Source organism: Ailuropoda melanoleuca, chromosome X, assembly GCF_002007445.2.
Source record: "Ailuropoda melanoleuca isolate Jingjing chromosome X, ASM200744v2, whole genome shotgun sequence".
Classification (NCBI taxonomy): domain Eukaryota; kingdom Metazoa; phylum Chordata; class Mammalia; order Carnivora; family Ursidae; genus Ailuropoda; species Ailuropoda melanoleuca.
This window is the reverse complement of record NC_048238.1, coordinates 112,558,080-112,582,183: the sequence shown is the minus strand read 5'-3', so window position 1 is coordinate 112,582,183 and position 24,104 is coordinate 112,558,080. Positions and strand designations below refer to the sequence as shown.

Sequence of the window (24,104 nt, the reverse complement as noted above, 5' to 3'; positions counted from 1 at the left end):
AGCAACCTTTTTCATGACACATCTCCAAAGGCAAGAGAAACAAAAGATAAAATGAACTTATGAGACTTCATCAGGATAAAAAGCTTCTGCACATCCAAGGAAACAGTCAAAAAAACTAAGAGACAGCCCACGGAATGGGAGAATATATTTGCAAAGGACACCACAGATAAAGGACTGGTATCCAAGATCTACAAAGAACTTCTCAAACTCAATACACGAGAAACAAATAAACAAATCATAAAATGGGCAGAAGATATGAACAGACACTTTTCCAATGAAGACATACAAATGGCTAACAGACACATGAAAAAATGTTCAAAATCATTAGCCATCAGGGAAATTCAAATCAAAACCACACTGAGATACCACCTTACGCCAGTTAGAATGGCAAAGATAGACAAGGCAAGAAACAACAATTGTTGGAGAGGATGTGGAGAAAGGGGATCCCTCCTACATTGTTGGTGGGAATGCAAGTTGGTACAGCCACTCTGGAAAACAGTGTGGAGGTCCCTTAAAAAATTAAAAATTGAGCTACCCTATGATCCACCCATTGCACTACTGGGTGTTTACCCCAAGGATACAGACGTAGTGAAGAGAAGAGCCATAAGCACCCCAGTGTTCATAGCTGCATTGTCCACAATAGCCAAATCATGGAAGGAGCCGAGATGCCCTTCAACAGATGACTGGATTAAGAAGCTGTGGTCCATATATACAATGGAATATTACTCAGCTATCAGAAAGAACGAATTCTCAACATTTGCTGCAACATGGACGGCACTGGAGGAGATAATGCTAAGTGAAATAAGTCAAGCAGAGAAAGACAATTATCATATGATTTCTCTTATCTATGGAACATAAGAACTAAGATGATCAGGAGGGGAAGAAAGGGATAAAGAAAGGGGGGTAATCAGAAGGGGGAATGAAACATGAGAGACTATGGACTATGAGAAGCAAACTGAAGACTTCAGAGGGGAGGGGGGTGGGGGAATGGGATAGACTGGTGATGGGTAGTAAGGAGGGCACGTATTGCATGGTGCATCTGTGTTATACACAACTAATGAATCCGAACTTTACATCGGAAACCGGGGATGTACTGTATGGTGACTAACATAATATAATAAAAAATCATTAAAAAAAAAGAAACTTACTAAATTACAACACTCCATTTTTCTTATCCCCTAGCCCCTAGAAACCACAACTGTATTATTTTCTTCTATTAGTTTGATTATTTTGGATAATTCATGTAAGTGGGATCATGCAATATTTGTTCTTCTGTAACTGGCTTATTTCACTTAGCATAATGTCCTCAAGTTTCATGCATGTTGTAGCATGTGACAAGATCTCCTTCCATTTTAAGGCAAAATAATATTCAATTGTGTGTATATATCACATTTTCTTTATCCATTCATCTGTCAATTAATCTGTCAAGTTAATTTTTGTGTAAGGTATGAGTTGGTATACAACAGAATTGTTTTGTGCATTAATATCCAATTGTTCCAGGGTAAATTTTTGAAAAGGCTATACCTTATTCTTTGAATTCTTTTCAGTTTAAAAAAAATCATGTATTTATTTTTGGGCTCTCTGCTCTGTTCCATTAACCCATGTGTCTATACTTTCAGTCTCAACACCACAGTAGCTTTATTGTAGCATTATAGTAAGTCTTGAAATCAGATAGTGTGGGTCCTCCAACTTTGTCTTTTTTTCAAAATTGTTTTGGCTGTTCTGGTTCCTTTCACTTTCCATGTAAATTTCATGATAAACTCATTATTATGCACAAAAAAGCCTTCTGAGATTTTAATTGGGATTGTATTGAATTTAAAGATCAAATTGAGAGCTGACATCTTAACTATATTGAATCTTCAATTTATGAATATGGTATAGGTCTCCATTTATTTAGGTGTTTTTTTATTTCTTTCAGCAATTTTTTTTAGTTATCAGCATATAGACAGTGCATATATTTTATTAGATTTATATCTAAGTGTTTCAATTTTGTGCTATTGTAAGTGGTATTTTTAAAAATTTGAAATTCATTTGTGCATTTGTTGGCTATAAAAATATAATTGAATTTTCTATGCTGACTTAATATCTTATGACCTTGCTAAACTCATATATTAGGTCTAGGATCTTTTTTTGCAGATTCTTTGGTATTTTCTTCATTAAATAATTGTCATCTGAAAGTATAGATAGTTTTATTTGTTCTCTTTCAATCTCTATGCATTTATTTTTGTTTTCCCTTATTGCATTGATTGGGACTTCCATTATTTTGTTGAATAAGCATTAATTATAAGAGAGTATTTCCCTACTTTGTTCTGCATCTTTCAGAGAAAGTATTCCAACTCATCATTATGATATTGTCAGCTTTGACTATATCCCCTTTATCATGTTAAGGAAGTTTCCTTCCAGTCCTAGATTTCTGGGAATTTTTTAAATGTCATGAATAGATGCTTAATTTTCTTAGATGCTTTCTCTGCATCTGTTTAAATCATCATATCCTTTTTCTTATATTTCTAATATGGTGAATTACATCGTTTGATTTTCAAATGCCGAACCAGTCTTTCATTACTAGAATAAACCACTCCCACCTTGGTTATGTTGTATTATGCATTTTATACATTGCTAGATTTGATTTGCTAATATTTAATTGAGTATTTTTGCATCTACGTTTATGAGAAATATTAGTTTCTAGTTTCTTTTTTGTAATATCTTTGATTTGGTATTAGAGTAATGCTTGCCTCATAAAATAAGTTGAGAAGTGTTTCTTCTTCTATTTATAAAGAACATTACATGACTGATAATCTTTAATTTATTGAGGTTTGTTTTATGACACAAAGTATGATGAATAATGGTAAACATTCCATGCACACATGAAAAGAAACTGCATTCTGCTTTTGTTAGATGGAGTGTTTTATAAATGTAAACCAAGTCTGGTTGTTCAGGTCTTTTTTTTAAAGATTTTATTTATGTATTTGAGAGAGAGAGAAAAAGAGAGAGAGAGCATGAACAGGGGGGAGGAGCAGAAGGAGAGGGAGAAGCAGGCTCCCAGCTGAGCAGGAAACCCCAGGTGGGGCTTGATCCCAGGACCTTGGGACCATGAACTGAGCCAAAAGCAGGTGCTTAACCGACTGAGCCACCCAGGCATCCCAGATCTTCTATATCCTTACTGATTTTCTGTTTACTTGTCCTACAAGCTACTACAAAAGAAGTGTTGAAGTCTCCAACTATAACTGTAGATTTATATACTTTTTTTAGTTACAGTAATTTGTGATTTTGCCTTATGGATTCTGAAGCTCTGTTGTGAAGAATGTAAGCACTTAAGATTATGTCTTTTGAACAATTTATCCCTTCATCATGTGTAATGTCCCTCTATATCCCTGTTAATATTTCTTTTCTGAAGACTTTTTTGTCTGGGCCTTCTGACAATGCATTCTCTCAGTTTTGGCTTGTCTGATACAGTATTTTACCTTCATTTTTAAAAGAATTTTTTTTCTGGGCAAAGAATGCTAGACTGAAAGTTTCTTTTTTCTACACATTAAAGTGTTCCCTCTATTGTCTCCTGACTTGCATGGTTTCCAACAGGCAGTCTGTTATTATTGTTTTTTCTCTGCCTTCATGATTTTTTCTTTGTCTTTTGTTTCCAGTTGTTTGATTATCATATGCCTAGCTTCTTCATTCCTGTTTGGAGTACTCTGAGTTTTTGGAAATGTGGTTTGGTGTATGTCATTAATTTTCAGAAGTTCTCAGTCATTATTTCTTTAAACAATTTTTCTGCACCACTCTTTCTCTTCTCTTTCTGAGATTCTAATTACAATGATGTCACCTGAAGTTTTGTTGTTTTTGTTATTCTTGTTATTGTTGTTGTTTTTTTCCTTTTCTTTCTTCCTTTCTTTTCTGGACAAAATGACAAGACAGAGAAATTTACCCCAAAAGAAAGAACAGGAGTTAGTACTCACTGCCAGGAATTTAATCAATATGGATATAAGTAAGATGTCTGAACTAGAATTTGAAACAATTATAAAGATACTAGCCTGGGCTTGAAAAAAGTATAGAAGACACTAGAAAATCCCTTACTGTAGAGATGAAAGAATTAGAATCTAGTCAGGCCAAAATTAAACATGCTATTACTGAGATGCAGTCCCAAGTTGTGCCGTAGAAATGAGGATGAATGAAGCAGGAGAATCAGTGACATAGAGGATAAAATGATGGAAAATAAGGAAACTGAAAAGAAGAGAGAAAGAAAACTATTAGATCATGAAAGGAGACATATAGAACTCAGCAATTCCATAAAGTGAAATAATTTCTGTATATTATGGGTCCCAGAAGATGAGAAATGGGAGAAAGAGGCAGAAGGTTTATTTCGACAAATTATAGCTGAGAACTTCCCTAATCTGAGGAAGGAAACAGGCATTCAAGTTCAGGAGGCACTGAGAACCCCCCTCAAAATCCACAAAAATAAGTCAATGGTCTGCCATATTATACTGGAGCTTGCAAATTTCAAAGATAAAGAGAAAATCTTGAAAGTGTCTTGTGACAAGGGGTCCTTAACCTTCAAGGGTAGACAATAAGGCTGGCAGCAGACCTGTTCACAGAGAATTGGCAGGCCAGAAAGGACTGGCAGCAGACTTGTCCACAGAGACCTGGGAGGCCAAAAAGGATTGGTATGATATATTCAATGGGATACAATGGGAAAAATATGCAACCAAGAAGACTTTATCCAGCAAAACTGTCATTAAAAAAAAATAGAGATAAAGTGTTTCCAGTATAAACAAAAAATTAAGAAATTTGTGAACACTAAACTAGCCCTGCAAGAAATATTAAAGGGGATCCTTTGAGTGGAGAGACAGCCCAAAAGTAACAAAGACCAGAAAGGAAAAGAGACAATCTACAGGAAGAGTGACTTTACAGGTAATACAGTGGTACTAAATTCATATCTTTCAGTAATTACTGTGAATGTAAATGGACTAAATGCTCCAATCAAAAGACATTGGGTATCAGAATGGATTAAAAAAAACCCAAGACCCATTGATATGCTGCTTACAAGAGACTCATTTTAGACCCACAGTCACCTCCAGAATGAAAGTAAGGGGGTGGAGAAATATTTATCATGCCAATGGGCATCAAAAGAGAACTAGGATGGCAATCCTTCTAGCAGACAAACTTGATTTTAAACCAAAGACTGTAATAAGAGATGAAGAACACTATATCATAATTAAAGGATCTATCCAACAAGAAGTTCTAACAAAAGTAAATATTTATGCCCCTGAGATCAGCCAAATACATAAACCAATTAATAACAAAATTCAAGAAACTCATTGACAATAATACAATAAGAGTAGGGGACTTTAACATCTTACTCACAGCAATGGGCAGATCATCCAACAAGATCAAAAAGGAAACAAGGGCTTTGAATGACACAAGGGATCTGGAAAGTTAAGATGGAGGATGAGTAGGGGTCCCCTTTTTCAGCTGGTCCCCTGGGTCGAGCTGGATAGGTACCAGACCATCCTGAACATCCACGGAATCAGCCTGAGACGCAGGAAGATACATCTGGATCTCTACAAACGAACATCTCCAGGACTGAGTATTGAGGTACAAAGCGGGGAGCCGTGAATCTGTGCACAGATATCAGAAGATAAACGGAAGGGGGAGGGAGCCACCGTGTTCAGGCGCTGGGAAGCGGTAGCCACCTGCACTGGGGAGTGGGCTGACTCACCGACAGGCACCTGCAAGAGAGCAGACTGAGACCCTGAGCCAGGGAATGTGCACGACCAGTCTGAAAACCAGAGCTCCAGAGTAGGCGCGAACCACACTGAAATGGAGCTCCAGAGCGCGTGGGGGCAGCTGCTGGCTGGCGCTGTTAGAAACACAAAGGACAGAGACACGCCGGCCCTGGAAGTGGGGACTGGGACGCCAGGTGTGGGGCGCACATCCCGGGATGCTGTATGGTTTAGCAGCACCAACAGAAACAGAGTTAAAGTGCCCAGAGCATCAGTGGAGAGTGGACTGCAATCTCTCCATTCTGAGACAGAGGCTGGAATTTGGCCACTGCTGCTCTGACTCTCAGAAGAGGCAAAGCAAACCACCAGGGAAAGCCGCCAGAGAACAAAAGCCTGGAAATACCGGCTCACAGTGTGCCCATCCCCATTCCCCCTCGCAGGGGACACAGAGACTCTACCCAAACAGGGTTGCCTGAGGATCAGCGCAGCAGGCCCCTCCCCCAGAAGGCAGGCTGAAAAATCAAGAAGCCCACATCCCTAAGGCCCCTATAAAACAATTGCACACTGCATGGGTCCGGGTCAATAATTTGGGCTCTGGACAGCCCCGCAACCTCGCCTCATCAGAATGACAAGAAGGAGAAATCCCCCCAAGCAAAGAAAAGACAATGAGTCTGTGGCATCTGCCACAGAACTAATGGATATGGATATAACCAAATTATCAGAAATGGAGTCCAGAGTAACAATGGTCAAGATGATGTGTAGACTTGAAAAAAATATTAATGAAAATATTAACAAGAATATAACATCTCTAAGGGTGGAAATGAGAGGGAATCTGGCAGAAATTAAAAATGCTATGAATCAAATGCAGTCAAAACTAGATGTTCTGACGGCCAGGGTAAATGAGGCAGAAGAATGAATCAGTGAATTGGAGGATGGGTTGGTAGAATAGAAAGCTAAAACAGAAACTTGGCTCAAAAAAAAAAAAAACAATCTCAAGAATGTAGATTATGGGAGATTACTGACTCAATGAAACGTTCCAATGTCAGAATCATCACCATACCCGAGGAGGTGTAGAAAAACAGAGGTCTAGAAGAGATATTTGAACAAATTGTAGCTGAAACCTTCCCTAATCTAGAAAAGGAAACAAGCATTCATGTCCAAGAGGCAGAGATGACCCCTCCCAAGCTAAACCACGACAAACCTAAGCCACGTCACATCATAGTGCAATTCGCAAATGTTAGATCCAAGGATACAGTATTGAAAGCGGCTAGGGCAAAGAAATTTCTCATGTACCAAGGAAAAAGTATCAGAATTATGTCAGACCTGTCTACACAGACCTGGAATGAGAAGAAAGAGTTGGGGGGCATTTTTAAATCTCTTTCAGAGAAAAACATGCAGCCAGGGATCCTTTATCCAGCAAGGCTGTCATTCAGAATTGATGGAGAAATAAAAAGCTTCCAGAATCGCCAGTCACTGAACAATTTTATAACCAGAAACCAGCGCTACAGGAGATATTAAGGGGGGGGGTTCTATAAAAGTAAAAAGGTCTCAAGAGTGATACAGAACAGAAAGTCACAATCTATAGAAACAAAGACATTACAGGTNGCCCCAAGAGTGATACAGAACAGAAAGTCACAATCGATAGAAACAAAGACTTTACTGGCAACATGGCATCATTAAAATCATATCTCTCAATAATCAGTCTCAATGTAAATGTCCTAAATGCTCCCATAAAATGCCACAGGGTTGCAGATTGGATAAAAAGACATGACCCATCCATTTGCTGTCTACAAGAGACTCATCTTGAACCTAAAGATACATCCAGACTGAAAGTAAAGGGATGGAATACCATCTGTTGTGCCAATGGACCTCAAAAGAAAGCTGGGGTAGCAATTCTCATATCAGACAGATTGGATTTTAAACTAAAGACTATAGTTAGAGACATGGAAGGGCACTATATTATTCTTAAAGGATGTATCCAACAAGTGGATATGACAATTATAAATATATATGCCACCAACAGGGGAGCAGCAAGATACAGAAGCCAACTCTTAACCAGAATAAAGAGACACATAGATAAAAATGCATAAATAGTAGGGGACCTCAACACTCCTCTATCAGCAATAGATAGATCACCTAAGCAGAAAATCAACAAAGAAACAACAGCTTTGAATGCCATACTAGATGACTTGGACCTCATAGATATATATAGAACACTACACCCCAGAACCAAAGAATACTCATTCTATTCTAATGCCCATGAAACATTCTCAAGAATAGACCATGTTCTGGGACACAAAACAGGTCTCAACCGATACCAAAAGACTGAAATTATTGCCTACATATTCTCAGACCACAACGCTTTGAAATTGGAACTCAATCACAAGGAAAAATTTGGAAAAAACTCAAACACTTGGAGACTAAGAGCCATCCTGCTCAAGAATGATTCAATAAACCAGGAAATTAAAAATCAATTTAAACAATTTATGGAGACCAACGAGAATGAAAACACAATTGTCCAAAACCTATGGGATACTACAAAGGCAGTCCTAAGGGGAAAATACATAGTCATTCAAGCCTCACTCAAAAGAATAGAAAAATCTAAAATGCAGTTTTTATATTCTCACCTCAAGAAGCTGGAACAGCAACAGAAGAACAGGCCTAATCCACACACGAGAAAGCAGTTGATCAAGATTAGAGCAGACATAAATGAATTTGAAACCAGGAGCACAGTAGAGAAGATCAACAGAACTAGAAGCTGGTTCTTTGAAAGAATAAATAAAATACATAAGCCACTATCAAGACTTATCCAAAAGAAAAGAGAAAGGACCCAAATTAATAAAATTATGAAAGAAAAGGGAGAGGTCACAACCAACACCAATGAAATAGGAAGGATTATTAGAAATATTTATCAACAGCTTTATCCAATAAATTAAGCAACCTGGGAGAGAAGGAGGCCTTCCTGGAAACCTATAAACTACCAAGACAGAAACAGGAAGAAATTGATTTTTTAAACAGACTGTTTAATTAAGAAGAGATTGAAGCAGTGATTAAAAACCTTCCAAAAAACAAAACTCCAGGGCCTGATGGATTCCCCAGGGAATTCTACAAGCATTCAAAGAGGAAATAATACCTATTCTCCTAAAGCTGTTTCAAAAAATAGAAACAGAAGGAAAACTACCAAACTCATTCTATGAGGCCAATATTACCTTGATCCCCAAACCAGGCAAAGACCCCATCAAAAAGGAGAATTACAGACTGATATCCCTGATGAATATGGACGCCAAAATTCTCAACAAGATCCTATCTAATAGGATCCAACAGTACATTAAAAGGATTATCCATCATGACCAAGTGGCATTCATCCCTGGGATGCAAGGGTTGTTCAACATTCACAAATCTATCCGTGTGATAGATTATATCAACAAGAAAAAAACCAATAATCATATGATCCTCGCCATTGATGCAGAAAAAGCATTTGACAAAATACAGCATCCTTTCCTGATTAAAACCCTTCAGAGTGTAGGGATAGAGGGTACATTCCTCAATCTCATAAAAACCATCTATGAAAAGACTACCGCAAATATCATTCTCAATGGGGAAGAGCTGGAAGCCTTTCCTTAAGGTCAGGAACACGACAAGGATGCCCACTCTCCCCATTATTATTCAACATAGTACTAGAAGTCCTTGCAATAGCAATCAGACAACAAAAAGGGATCAAAGGTATCCAAATCAGCAAAGAAAAGGTCAAACTGTCTCTCTTCGCAGATGACATGATACTCTATATGGAAAACCCAAAAGAATCCACCCCCAAACTACTAGAAGTTGAAGAGCAATTCAGTAATGAGGCAGGATACAAAATCAATGCTCAGAAATCAGGTGCATTTCTATACACGAACAATGACACTGAAGAAAGAGAAATTAGGGAATCCATCCCATTTACAGTAGTACTAAAAATAATACATTATCTCCAGATTAACTTAACCCGAGACGTAAAGGATCTATATTCTAGAAACTACAAATCACTCTTGAAAGACATTGAGGAAGACACAAAAAGTTGGAAAAATATTCCATGCTTATGGATCGGAAGAATTGACATAGTTATAATATCCATGCTACCCAAAGCAATCTATACTTTCAATGCCATCCGATCAAAATACCAATGACATTTTTCAAAGAACTGGAACAAACAGCCATTAAATTTGTGTGGAACCAGAAAAGACCCCGAAACGCTAAGGAATTGTTGAAAAGGAAAAACAAAGCTGGGGGCATCACAATGCTGGATTNGATTTCGAGCTGTACTACAAAGCTGTGATCACAAAGACAGCATGGTACTGGCACAAAAACAGACACATCGACCAATGGAACAGAATAGAGAACCCAGAAATGGACCCTCGGCTCTTTGGGCAACTAATCTTTGATAAAGCAGGAAAAACCATCCAGTAAAAAAGACAGTCTCTTCAATAAATGGTGCTGGGAAAATTGGACAGCTACATGCAAAAGAATGAAACTTGACCACTCTCTCACACCATACACAAAGATAAAGTCCAAATGGATGAAAGACCTCGATGTGAGACAGGAATCCATTAAAATCCTAGAGGAGAGCATAGGCAGCAACCTCTTTGACATCGGCCACAGCAACTTCTTTCATGACACATCTCCAAAGGCAAGAGAAACAGAAGAAAAAATGAACTTGTGGTACTTCATCAAGATAAAAAGCTTCTGCACAGCCAAGGAAACAGTCAAAAAAAACCTAAGAGGCAGCCCACGGAATGGGAGAATATATTTGCAAATGACACTACGATAAAAGACTGGTATCCAAGATCCTCAAAGAACTTCTCAAACTCAGTACACAAGAAACAAATAATCAAATTTAAAAAATGGGCAGACGATATGAACAGACACTTTTCCAATGAAGACATACAAATGGCCAACAGACACGTGAAAAAATGTTCAACATCATTAGCCATCAGGGAAATTCAAATCAAAACCACACTGAGATACCACCTTACACCAGTTAGAATGGCAAAAATTGACATGGCAAGGAACAACAATTGTTGGAGAGGACGTGGAGAAAGGGGATCCCTCCTACATTGTTGGTGGGAATGCAAGTTGGTACAGCCACTTTGGAAAACAGTGTGGAGGTCCCTTAAAAAGTTAAAAATTGAGCTACCCTATGATCCAGCCATTGCACTACTGGGTGTTTACCCCAAAGATACAGACGTAGTGAAGAGAAGGGCCATATGCACCCCAATGTTCATAGCGGCATTGTCCACAATAGCTAAATGGCAAAATTGTGGAAGGAGCCAAGATGCTCTTCAACAGATGACTGGATTAAGAATCTGTGGTCCATATATACAATGGAATATTACTCAGCTATCAAAAAGAACGATTTCTCAACATTTGCTGCAACACGGACGGGATTGGAGGAGATAATGCTATGTGAAATAAGTCAAGCAGAGAAAGACAATTATCATATAGTTTCTCTCATCTATGGAACATAAGAACTAGGATGATCGGTAGGGGAAGAAAGGGATAAAGAAAGGGGGGGTAATCAGAAGGGGGAATGAATCATGAGAGACTATGGACTATGAGAAAGAAACTGAGGGCTTCAGAGGGAAGGGGGGTGGGGGAATGGGATAGGCTGGATGGGTAGTAAGGAGGGCACATATTGCATGGTGCACTGGGTGTTATACGCAACTAATGAATCATGGAACTTTACATCACAAACCAGGATGTACTGTACGATGACTAACATAATATAATAAAAAAATATTATTATAAAAAAATGAATGAATGACACGTTGAACCAGATAGACCTAACAGATATATTCAGAGCATTTCATCCTTAAACAGCAGAATACACATTCTTCTTGAGTGCACATGGAACATTCTCTGGAATAGAACACATACTGGGTCACAAATCAGGTCTCAACTGGTACAAAAAGACTGAGATCATACCATGGATATTTTCAGATCACAATGCTTTAAAACTGGAAGTCAACAATAAGAAAAAATTTGGGAGGACCACAAATGCATGGAGGTTAAAGAGCATCCTACTAAAGAATGAATGGGTCGACTAGGAAATTAAAGAAGATTTCTAAATACATGGAAGCAAATGAAAATGAAAACACAACAGTTCAAAACCGTCAGGATGTAGCAATGGCAGTCCTAAGAGGGAAGTATATAGAAAAACAGACCTTCTTCAAAAAACAAGAAAAGTCTCAAAAACAAAACCTAAACATATACCTAAAGGATCTGGAAAAAAACCAGCAAATAAAGCATAAATCCAGGAAGAGAAGAGAAGTAATAAAGATTAGAGCAGAAATCAATGACATAGGGGAAAAAAACCCCCAGTAGAACAGATCAATGAAACTAGGAGCTGGTTCCTTGAAAGAATTAATAAGATCAATAAAACCTAGCTAGATTTATCAAAAAGAAAAGAAAAAGGACCCAAATAGAGAAAATCATGAATGAAAGAGGAGAGATCATAACCAACACTGAAGAAATACAATTATAAGAACATATTATGAACAATTATATGCCAACAGATTAGGCAATCTGGAAGAAATTGATACATTCCTAGAAATATATAAACCACCAAAACTGAAAAAGGAAGAAAGAGAAAATGTGAACAGACCCATAATCAGCAAAGAAATTGAATCAGTAATCAAAAATCTCCAATAAACAAGAGTCCAGGGCCAGATTGCCTCCCAGCAGAATTCTACCAACATTTAAAGAATAATTATTACCTAATCTGAAACTGTTTCAAAAAATAGAAATGGAAGGAAAACTTCCAAAGTCTTTCTATGAGGCCAGCATTACCTTGATCCCAAAAGCAGACAAAGACCTCATGGAAAAGGAGATTCACAGACCAATATCCCTGATGAGCATGGATGCAAAAATGCTCACCAAGATACTAGCCAATAGGATCCAATGATACATTAAAAGATTTATCCAGCATGACTAAGTGGGATTTATTCTTGGGCTGCAAGGGTGGCTCAACATTAACAAATCAATCAATGTGATACATCACATTAGTAGAAGAAAGGACAAGAACCATATGATCCTCTCAGCAGATGCAGAAAAGGCATTTGACAAAATACAGCATCCTTTCTTTATGAAACAAAAACAAACAAACAAACAAAAAAAAACCTCTCTGCAGTATAGGGATAGAGGGAACATACTTCAATATCATAAAAGCCATATAGGAAAAACTCATAGTGAATATCATCTTCGATGGGGAAAAACTGAGAGCTTTATCCCTATGGTCAGGGAGCATGACAGGGATATCTACTCTCACCACTGCTGCTCAACGTAGTACTAGAAGTCCTAGACTCAGCAATCAGACAAGAAAAAGAAATAAAGGACATCCAAATCAGCAAAGAAGACGTCAAACTCTCACTCTTTGAAGACAACATGATACTCTATGTAGAAAACCCAAAAGACTCCACCCAAAAAATTGCTAAAACTGATACAGGAATTCAACAAAATCTCAGGATATAAAATCAATGCACAGAAGTCAGTTGCATTTCTATACACTAACAATGAAGCAGAAGAAAGAGAAATCAAGAAATCAATCCCTTTACAATTGCACCAAAAGCAATAAGATACCTAGGAATAAACCTACCAAAGAGGAAAAGGACCTGTACTCTGAAAACTATAGAACACTTATGAAAGAAATTAAGGAAGACACAAAGATATGGAAAAATATTCCATGCTCATGGATTAGAAGATCAAATATTGTTAAAATGTCTGTGCTACTGAAAGCAATCTATACATTCAATGAAATCCCCATCAAAATACCATGAACATTTTTCACAGAGATAGAACAAACAATCCTAAAATTTGTATGGAACCAGAAAAGACCCTGAATAGCCAAAGGAATGTTGCAAAAGAAAACCAAAACTGGTGGCATCACAATTCCAGACTTAAAGCTCTATTACAAAGCTGTATTCAAGACAGTATGGTATTGGCACAAAAACAGACACATAGATCAATAGAACAGAATAGAGAACCTAGAAATGAACTCTCAACTCTATGTTCAACTAATCTTTCACAAAGCAGGGAAGAAAACAGACAGTCTCTTCAATAAGTGGTGTTGGGATAACTGGACGGCGACATGCAGAAGAATGAAACTGGACCATTTCCTTACACTATACACAAAAATAGACTCAAAATGGATCAAAGACCTAAATGTGAGACAGTAATCCACCAAAATCCTAAAGGAGAACATAGGAAGCAACCTCTGTGACCTCAGCTTCATCAACTTCTTGCTAGACATGTCTCCAAAGGAAAGGGAAACAAAGACAAGAATGAACTATTGGGACTTTGTCAAGATAAAAAGCTTTTGGACGGCAAAGGAAACAGTTGACAAAGCCAAAGACAACTGACAGAGTGGGAGAAGATAGGAGGAGATATTTGCAAATATCTTATCAGATAAAGGGCTAGTATCCAAAATCTGTAAAGAACTTACCAAACTCAACACCCAAAAAAACAAAAAATCCAGTCAAGAAATGGTCAGAAGACATGAACAGACATTTCTCCAAAGAAAACTTACAAATGGCCAACAGACACATGAAAAAATGCCCAACATCCCTTGGCATCAGGGAAATACAAATCAAAACCACAATGAGAAACCACCCATATTAGTCAGATGGCTTAAATTAACAACTCAGGAAACAACAGATGTTGGAGAGGGTGTGGAAAAGGGGGGACCCTCATGAAATGTTGGTGGGGATGCAAACTGGTACATCCACTCTGGAAGACAGTATGGAGGTTCCTCAAAAAGTTAAAAATAGAACTATCCTATGACCCAACAATTGCACTACTAGGTATTTATTTAAAGATACAAACATAGTGATCTGAAGGGGTACCTACACCCCAATGTTTATAGCAGCAATGTCCACAATAGCTAAACTATGGAAAGAGCCCAGAGGTCCATCAAATGATGAATGGATAAAGAAGAGGCGGTATATTTATACAATGGAATATTATTCAGCCATCAAAAAGAATGAAATTTTGCCATTTGCAACCACATGGATGCAACTAGAGGGTATAATACTAAGCAAAATAAGTCAATCAGAGGATGACAAATGCCACATGACTTCACTCATATGTGGAATTTAAGAAACAAAATAGATCGACATAGGGGAATGGAAGGAAAAAGAAAATAAGATGAAAATAGAGAGGGAGGCAAACCATAAGAGACTCTTAAGTATAGGGAACACACTGAGGGTGCTGGAAGGGAGGTGGGTGGGGGGTGGGGTAATTGGGTGATGGGCATTAAGGAGGGCAGTTGAGGTAACAAGCACTGGGTGTTACATGCAACTGATGAATCACTAAATTCTACACCTGAAACTAATAATACCTTATATGTTAACTAAATTGAATTTAAATAAATAATTTAAAAATTTAAAAAATAATATAAAAAAATAAAAATAAAATAAATGATGTCAGAACATTTGATATTGTCCCACAGCTTTTGCATATATTTCAGTCTCTTTTTTCTATTTGTGTTTCAATTTAATCTATCTGCAATTCTGTTGATTTTTTTATTGAGGTATAACTGACCTATAACATTATGTTAGTTTCAAGTGTACAACATAATAATTTCATATTTGCATATATTGTGAAATGATCACCACCATAAGTCTAGTCACCATCAATCACCATACATGGTTACCAATTTTTTTGTGTGATAAGAATTTTTAAGATGCATTCTCTTAGAAATTTTCAAATATGCAATATGGTATTATTAACTAGACTCACCATGCTGTACATCAAATCACTGTGATTTATTTATTTTATAACCACAAATTTATACTTTTTTATCCCCTTCTCCCATTTTTCCTACACCCAAACCCATCTCTGGTAACCATCCACTGATTTTTTTCCTCAGAGCTGTCAATCCTTTTTTTATTTTTAATTTTTTAAATTTTTAAATTTTTTATTATGTTAGTCACCATACAGTACATCCCCGGTTTCCGATGTAAAGTTCGATGATTCATTAGTTGCGTATAACACCCAGTGCACCATGCAATATGTGCCCTCCTTACTACCCATCACCAGCCTATCCCAACCCCCCACTCCCCTCCCCTCTGAAGCCCTCAGTTTGTTTCCCAGAGTCCATAGTCTCTCATGGTTCGTTCCCCTTTCTGTTTACTCCCCCTTCGTTCTTCCCTTCCTTCTCCTACCGATCTCCCTGCTATTCCTTATGTTCCATAAATGAGTGAAACCGTATGATAATTGTCTTTCTCTGCTTGACTTATTTCACTTAGCATAATCTCCTCCAGTCCCGTCCATGTTGCTGCAAATGTTGGGTAATCATTCTTTCTGATGGCTGAGTAATATTCCATTGTATATATGGACCACATCTTCTTAATCCAGTCATCTGTTGAAGGGCATCTCGGCTCCTTCCACAATTTAGCTATTGTGGACAATGCTGCTATGAACATTGGGGTGCATACGGCCCTTCTCAGAGCTGTCAATTCTGATAATCCCCTCAAAGCATTACTCATTTCTATTATTTTATTTTTCATTACTAGTATTTCTTTTTTTTTTTTGGATTCTCTACACAATCTTGTTATCTGTGATAGAGGGTTAAATTTCTTCCTTTCTAATCGGTTTGCCTTGTATTTCTTTTTCTTGCTTAATTTCACTGGCTAGGACTTCCAGTACAATGTTAATTAAGAGTGGTATAAGTGAATATCCTTGATTTATTTTCAATCTTAATGGAAAAAAGCATTCAGTCTTTCATTATTATGATGTTGGCTATAGTCCTCTGTTTAACATGGTACATTTTGATATAAAATATTCGCTGGCTAGGGAAAGTTCTGGACCATTAGTTTTCACATATAATAGTCAACTACATGCTGATAGCCACACTATATTAATCAGCACAATCTAATCATATTGTCTGTGATGAAAAGGGGAAAAGAAGTCACAGATATTTAGAGTGGATGGTTAGAATGAGATAAGTAGTGGATGACTTCTTTGCTTCTCAGCATCCATTTCCCCCTTATTTAGGTAACAGTTCTTTGAATTCCCTTTTGGAAATTACCCCTCTCACATTCTTAACCATCCTGGTCATAGCAATTAATTTAGGAGCTGGCATGTAATTCATTCACAGCCAGTGAGATGCAAAAATTATTTTACTGGTTAAAGAGAACCTCCCTCTCCCCATCTCTCTCTCTCTCTCTCTGTCTCTCTCAGGAATTGGTAGTATAATATGAGGTTTGGAGCAACAGCAGATATCTTGCCACCATATGAGGGCCAGCTTAAGGATAAAGTTCACACAGTGAAGAAGAAAGAACTAAGAGATACAGAGAAATGGAGTGTGGCAGACAATGTTTATTGGCTGACCTGACATTCATTCCCACTTGCACTTTTCCCTTGTGGTTCGCCATTCTAAGGCTTAGAAAATCTGAATATTCACTTTACTATTCTACCTTGTAAATGGATATGGCCACATGGCAGTTTCACCAATGAGATATAAGTGAAATTTTGCTAATGATGTTCCAGAAAACTTTTGGTTTTTTGATAAAGGGAACATATATGGGTGGCACTGCTCATCCATTTCTTCTGCATTTAATTTATATTTGATTTCTGGAGGTGCAGCACTATCATGCAGCCATGTAGTGACAAGCATGAGGGAAATTCAAGAAAAAAATGTGAAAATGATGATATTGTCAGGCTGTTTATCAAACTTACAGCAACCTATTTACAAAATTTTGATATATGAGAAAAATACATAATTCTTCAAATAAGCCTTTGTAGGACATTCTTTACCAATACATAAGCCATCCAATTTGTTGGTTTTACTTGAGAAAGAGTACATTAGGTTTTCTTATATTTAGAACAGGTTTTCTTTTATTTAGAGCCAAATTTTTCTAATGGATACAGGCAGTATTATAATGGAATTTCTCGAGTACTTAGGTATACCTAAATTCAGCCTTATCTCATCCACTCCTTCTGCACATGGGAGAACCATAATTCAAACCCATGCCTACATTTCCTTATCTGCAATGGGGGTATAATAATAGTATCTATTACACATGGTTATTGTGAAGATTAAATGAGATGCTACACACAAAGTACTTAGAATAGTGCCTGATGTACATTTTATGTACGCATCAAATTTTAGCTTGTACTACTCTGATTCTTTTTTTTTTTAAAGATTTTATTTATTTATTCGACAGAGATAGAGACAGCCAGCGAGAGAGGGAACACAAGCAGGGGGAGTGGGAGAGGAAGAAGCAGGCTCATAGCGGAGGAGCTTAACCGCTGTGCCACCCAGGTGCCCCTGTACTACTCTGATTCTTAAGAGCTATCCAAAAGGCCCTTAATTACAGATTTAATCTTGACATTTTAAAAGGAATAACTACAGAAGTCCAGTTCTCTTTTTATATTATTATTGGTGTATAGTTGACATACAATGTTACATTAGCTTTAGGTATACAACATTGTGATTTGACAATTCTATACTTTACTCAGTGCTAACCATGGTAAGTGTAGTCACCATCTGTCACCAAACAACATTATTATGATATTATTGACCATATTCCCTATGGTGTACTTTTTATTTCTGTGACCTATTTATCTTATAACTGGAAGTTTGTACCTCTGAACCCTCTTCACCTATTTTTCCCTTCTCCCCATCCCCTCCCCTCTGGCAACCACCATTTTTTCTCTGTATTTATGAGTCTGTTTCAGGGGGGGTTGTTTGTTCATTTGTTTTGTTTTTTAGATTTCATTTATAAGTGAAATCATATGAAATTTGTGTTATTCTGTCTTATTTCACTTAACATATACTCTAGGTCCATCCATGTTGCCATAAATGGCAAGATCTCATTCTTTTTTATGGCCAGAGATCAGGTAAGATGGATAGGAGGATCCTGTCTCATGGACAGGATTCTGCATTGAATTTAATGGACACACTGAGGCAACAACTACACATATTGCAACTAACTCTGGAAACTGGTGGAAAAGATCTTCCACAGCTAGTCATAGAGAAAGGCTACATTAAAAAGGATGGAGGGGCACCCGGGTGGCTCAGTCAGTTACACATCTGCCTTTGGCTCAGGTCATGATCCCGGGGCCCTGGGATCAAGCCCCATGTTGGGTTCCCTGCTCAGTGGGGAACCTCCTTCTCCCTCTACCTGCCACTCCCCCTGCTTACACTTCAGCTCTCTCTCTCTCTGTCAAATAAATGAATAAAAACCTTTTTTTAAAAAGGTGGAGGGTTATAGACATGGTTAGGAACCTAACCCTCAGCACGACTAACCAAAAACAGGAGGGACATCACAAGCATGAAGGAGCAAGGAAAACAGGCCCCACACTTTGCACCCCCAGCCCTGAGAGCTGCACTGAGATGAGCCCCCACAATGTCTGATCTTGAAAATCAGCAGGGTTTAACTGAGAGCTTTAAAACTCAATAGGGCTTAACTCTGGGAGAGCTGCTGGGCTATAGAAAACTGAGTCTCCACCCTTAAAGAGCCAGTATGCCAAATAACTTGGCCCAAAACACAGCACAGAAGCAGCAGAACCTGGGGCATACATGAAGGAGAATTACTGATTAATTTCAGGACATGTGACAGAGGAGCAGATATCTGCAGGCGAGTTTTCTGGGAACAGAAGTTCCAGTTTTCTTAAGGATAAGGGTCATAGTCATCAACCCAGAATTTTCCAATATTCATGTCTTTGGGAGAGTTATATCTTTTACCTAAACCAGGAATTTAGTTGATTGTCCATACTCCATTTGGACATTATGGGGTAAAACACAAAATAAAGGTTATGGTTTTGTTGGTGATGGCTATGTTTCTTTAGCATCTTAAACCTTATTTCATGACCAAGTTACTCTCAAAGTCAAATAAAAGTGGGTCTAGACATGGGGATCCTGAGACTATTCTTTGCCCAATTACATTAGGCTTCGATTTGATTGACCAATATTAATTACAAGAACAGAAAAGATTATGAGAATAGAATTATGAGACTGATTTCAAGGCATGACTTCTGGGGAAATAATTGTTCAAATTTAACAGATTGCTCACTATATTCTTGGAGTCAGTGTGAATGTATTTTGATAACTTTAGACCTTGATGAATATACTGGTAAATGGTTACACTCAGTTATCAATCTCTTGGGGGTATAAATAGAAATTTCAAAATATTAAATTTACCTTTAAGTGATCAGGAAGGTTCTGCCTCAGATATGGCAACATAAACTCCCTTATAAACCAATTTTTCCCCCAAGCAGCAACTATTAACATTAGACAAAAACCAAAACAAAACAAAACAAAATCCTGAGAATTCTGAAGTATGAACAAAATAGAGCATATAAGGTAGGGTAGTCAAAACTTAGAAAAACAACTGGCAATAAGGTGAGTTTCTTGTTTTAGTGTCTGAGAAAACAAAACATCAACATTCTTCAGATAACTCTAACAGAACCCAGAGCCTCTACAGCAGAATGTCCGTGATATTCAGGGTACAATCTAAAATTAATGTCTACACACAAGAAAAACAGGGGACAATATGACCAATTCTCAAGGGAGAATACAATCAGCAGAGGCCAACCCTGAGACGACTCAGATGTCAGAATTATCATACAAGGATTTTAAAGCAGCATTATAACTATATTCAATGAAATAAAATAAAATGCACTAGAAATTAATGAAAATTCAGGAAACCTCAGAAGAGAAATAGAAAATATCCATATACTAAATCTTTTTTCCCCTCATATCTAGGGTTAGGATTAGGGTTAGAGCCAGGGCTAACCCTCCTTCTTATACTTTCCTCCAGCCCTTTTATCTTCTTATTCTCTAGTTCAGTGGTTCTCAAAACCTGAGTGTACATAAGAATCACCTGGAAGGTTTGTTAAAACACTGGTTTCTGAACCCATACCAATAGTTTCTGACTCAATAGGTCTGGGATAAGACCCAAGAACTTGCACTTCTAACATGTCCTAGGTTATGCTGCTGCTGCTCCAGAAACCAGACTTTTAGACCTCCAGGTGTAGTATATATCTGTTTATTCTTTCTCTCATCATCTATTGCCTCTTTATCTGGTTGTGCCACCCTGATTTTACTTTGGGAAGATCATCCTTGACAATCAGTGATGTGCTTTGTTTATGTGTTTTGAGTAAAGCTAACTTTATCTCTGGTTTCCAGAGTATACATGTAACATGGGCCTGGCCAATCACTCCTAGGCCACAGTATGTGATTAGAATATGGGCATGTGACTCAAGTAAACCATTCTGTTTCAATCAGAGATAATACTAGGAATATTGTTTGAGAAAATAGAGAAAGAAGTTCCCTCTATTCTGCTGGCCTTAAAGTCATGACATTGTGAATGAGAAGTTATTGGTAACCATCTTGCCATGATGGGGGAAGAAGTGATATGAAAATGAGTACAATGTTAGGAAAGCATAACTGAGGAATGGAAAGAGCTCATGTCTTGATGAAGTTATGAGGTCCTGGATTAGGTCATATTACCTAAAACTTCACCTATCCCTGGACTATTCTGTTACATGACCCAACAAATTGCCCTTTTGATAAAGCCAATTTAGATTGAGTTTCTCACCAGTTGCAAATGTGAGTCATAACTGAAATACCACTCAGTCTTATGAGTACAGGTAATTCTGTTGGTATGAAGGTATCTGGACGTTTGCAGCAGGTCAGTCTGGCCTACACTGACAGGTGGAACGCAGGTGGGTCAGAGACTCAGAGCTAAGTAAGCCGGGTTGAACTTGGAACAGTCCCTGACCAAATTCCAAATATGTTCAGTTGTAAATGTATCATGGAAGAACACCAGAATTTGAAGTACCTCAAACCAGTATAATGCTGTGGGTATTTTTTCTGATATCCCCTCATGAGGGGACTCAATGCAACTCTAAACTCATAAGTGAATACTGTAGCACAAAGAGAGATTCAGAGGAAGCCTGGCTCAGGAGTAGAAAATGTAATACCTAAGCTCAAGGATAGGGAATCTCTCATTTTTTGCCTCCTTTTTTTCCATTATTTTGTGCCCCAGCCTCCAGACAATCCTGTGGCAGTAATGTTGCCTGGGGCTGCCAAGGGAGGAATGTAAGAGCCAAAACTCAAAGAGGGGAATATTCCTTTCCTTTGGATGGAATTGTGGATCCAAGAGGGCAGAAATAAATCCCACTGCTTTTTTTTCCCTTTTCTTGGTCCTTTTTCTGCTTGACTCTGGACATGGTACAATCATGGAAGTGGGTAGGTAGGCTGGGTGAAAACTAAAAACAAGATTTCACAACCAAAACCATGAGGTCCAGAAGGAAGTGCACAATCTTTCAAGTGGTGAAATAAAAGAACTGTCAACTCAGAATTCTAAAACCAGTGAAAATATCCTTAATAAAGAAGGTGAAATAAATACATTCTCAGATGAAGAAATACTAAGAGAATTTGAAACAGGAGAACTGCTTTAGAAGAATTGCTAAAAAGTTCTTCAGAAAGAAAATAATGACACCAGAAGAAAAGTTACACCATCAGGAATGAAGAAAAGGGCAACAGAAATGGTAAATACCTGAGAGGTTTTCAATTATGTAGATATAATACATAACACAGCTGTAGCATAAATATGTGGAAGGTAAAGGTAACTATATGGTGGAATGGTTCCTACATTTCAATTGAATTAGTAAGCTATTGATTTGAATTTTTTCTAAATTTATTGATTCTAACTAAACTGTGAAAAGTATACATTTGTAATCCTTAGAGCAACCACTAAAAATATTGTACAATACTTAAAAGTACTATAACTAAATTACAATGCAATACTAAAAATTTCAAAAATAAAACAAAATATAAAATAATAGACCTAATTCCAAACATATCAATAATTACATTAAATGATCTGAACAAAACAATTAAAAGAGAGAGATTATCAGGTTGGATAAAAGAAAACATGACCCATGGGGCGCCTGGGTGGCACAGCGGTTAAGCGTCTGCCTTCGGCTCAGGGCGTGATCCCGGCGTTATGGGATCGAGCCCCACGTCAGGCTCCTCTGCTGTGAGCCTGCTTCTTCCTCTCCCACACCCCCTGCTTGTGTTCCCTCTCTCGCTGGTTGTCTCTATCTCTGTCAAATAAATAAATAAAATCTTTAAAAAAAAAAAAAAAAAAAACTTTAAAAAAAAAAAAAAAAAAAAAAAGAAAACATGACCCAAATATATGCTTCATGTAAGAACAAAACAACTCAAATGTTCTTCAATGGGTGAATGGATAAATGGCGATTCATCTGTATAATGGAAGATTACTCAACAATATAGAACAGCTAGTGATTCAAAAACTTTACTGGTTCTCAAAGGTATTATGCTGAGTAAAAAAAGCCAGGCGCAAAAGATTACATACCAATTCCATTTATACAACATTCTGTAAAAGCAGAAACTATAGGGAGACAGAACAGATAAGTGGTTGCCAGGGATAATGGATGGGGAGGAGGATATGACTACAAAAGGATAGCAAAAATGAGATTTTTAGGGGGAAGATTGCATTGGATGCCAGGAGACAGATCGAGGGAAGATAGAGGTGGCCTGTCAGAAAGAGACAGAAAACCCAGAACACCCCCAACGCACCCTAAGCCTCTGCCCACAGGCCCAGAGTGCCTACCAGAGTGCCCTCCACAGCAGAGGAAGGAAGAATCCCATACTCACTGGCGAAGAGTTGCTGGATGCAAGGAAAGCCACTGCCAGACCCACTCAGGAGGATGCTGACCATGGTCCATATAAGGCCCACGGTAACAACCAGGGCCATGATGTAATGGGAGCCTGGAAGCAGAACAGATGGGGCAAGGCCACCTCAGTTACCATTGAGCGCCTGAATGACCCTAGTGCTTTGGGACCCCCTCCCCCAGAAAACCAGCAAAAATACCATCAATACCTGATCTCCCAACCTGCAGAATTTGCATGATCTCAGTTATGGCTGTGGCAGAAGTTCTCATTAAACAAGTACACCTGCATATACCTTGTTAAAATGTGCCCCGCCCCTGCTGGGGACCGAACACTGCCCAAACCAGGCAAAGAGAGCCTCTTCAGACAACTGGACTGAAGGAAAAAGAGACCAGGACTAAAAAGCAGAGCGGTACACAACACAGAGGAGACATTCCCTGGAACTCCAGGCCCTGGAGTTCAGGGGACACTGCACTCCAGGGCACTACAGGACCTCTTCTTCATAAGGCCATTACTGCCAAGAGCAAGAGACATAGCTGATGTTCCTAATACAGAGAAATAGGCACAGAGAGTTAGACAAAATGAGGGCACAGAAATATGTCCCAAATGACAGAATAGGACCAAACCACAGCAAGAGATGGAAGCAAAAATGGTTATGAGTAATACACTCGATAGAGAATTTAAAGCAATGATCATAAAGATACTCACTG

At 38.0% G+C, this 24,104-nt stretch overlaps 1 protein-coding gene across 3 annotated transcripts in view; it reads right to left on the bottom strand.

Annotated features, from left to right (window-relative positions):
* SPRY3 (sprouty RTK signaling antagonist 3) overlaps positions 1-24,104 on the bottom strand; it is a 151,841-nt gene that overhangs the window by 82,182 nt on the left and 45,555 nt on the right. For 2 of the 3 annotated variants that reach the window (XM_034648927.1, XM_034648926.1), the window contains exon 2: positions 23,380-23,493. The exons of the other annotated variant lie outside the window; for it this stretch is intronic. The gene's annotated coding sequence lies outside the window, so the exon portion shown is untranslated. The remainder of the gene's footprint in view (positions 1-23,379; positions 23,494-24,104) is intronic. 3 annotated transcript variants of the gene reach the window in all.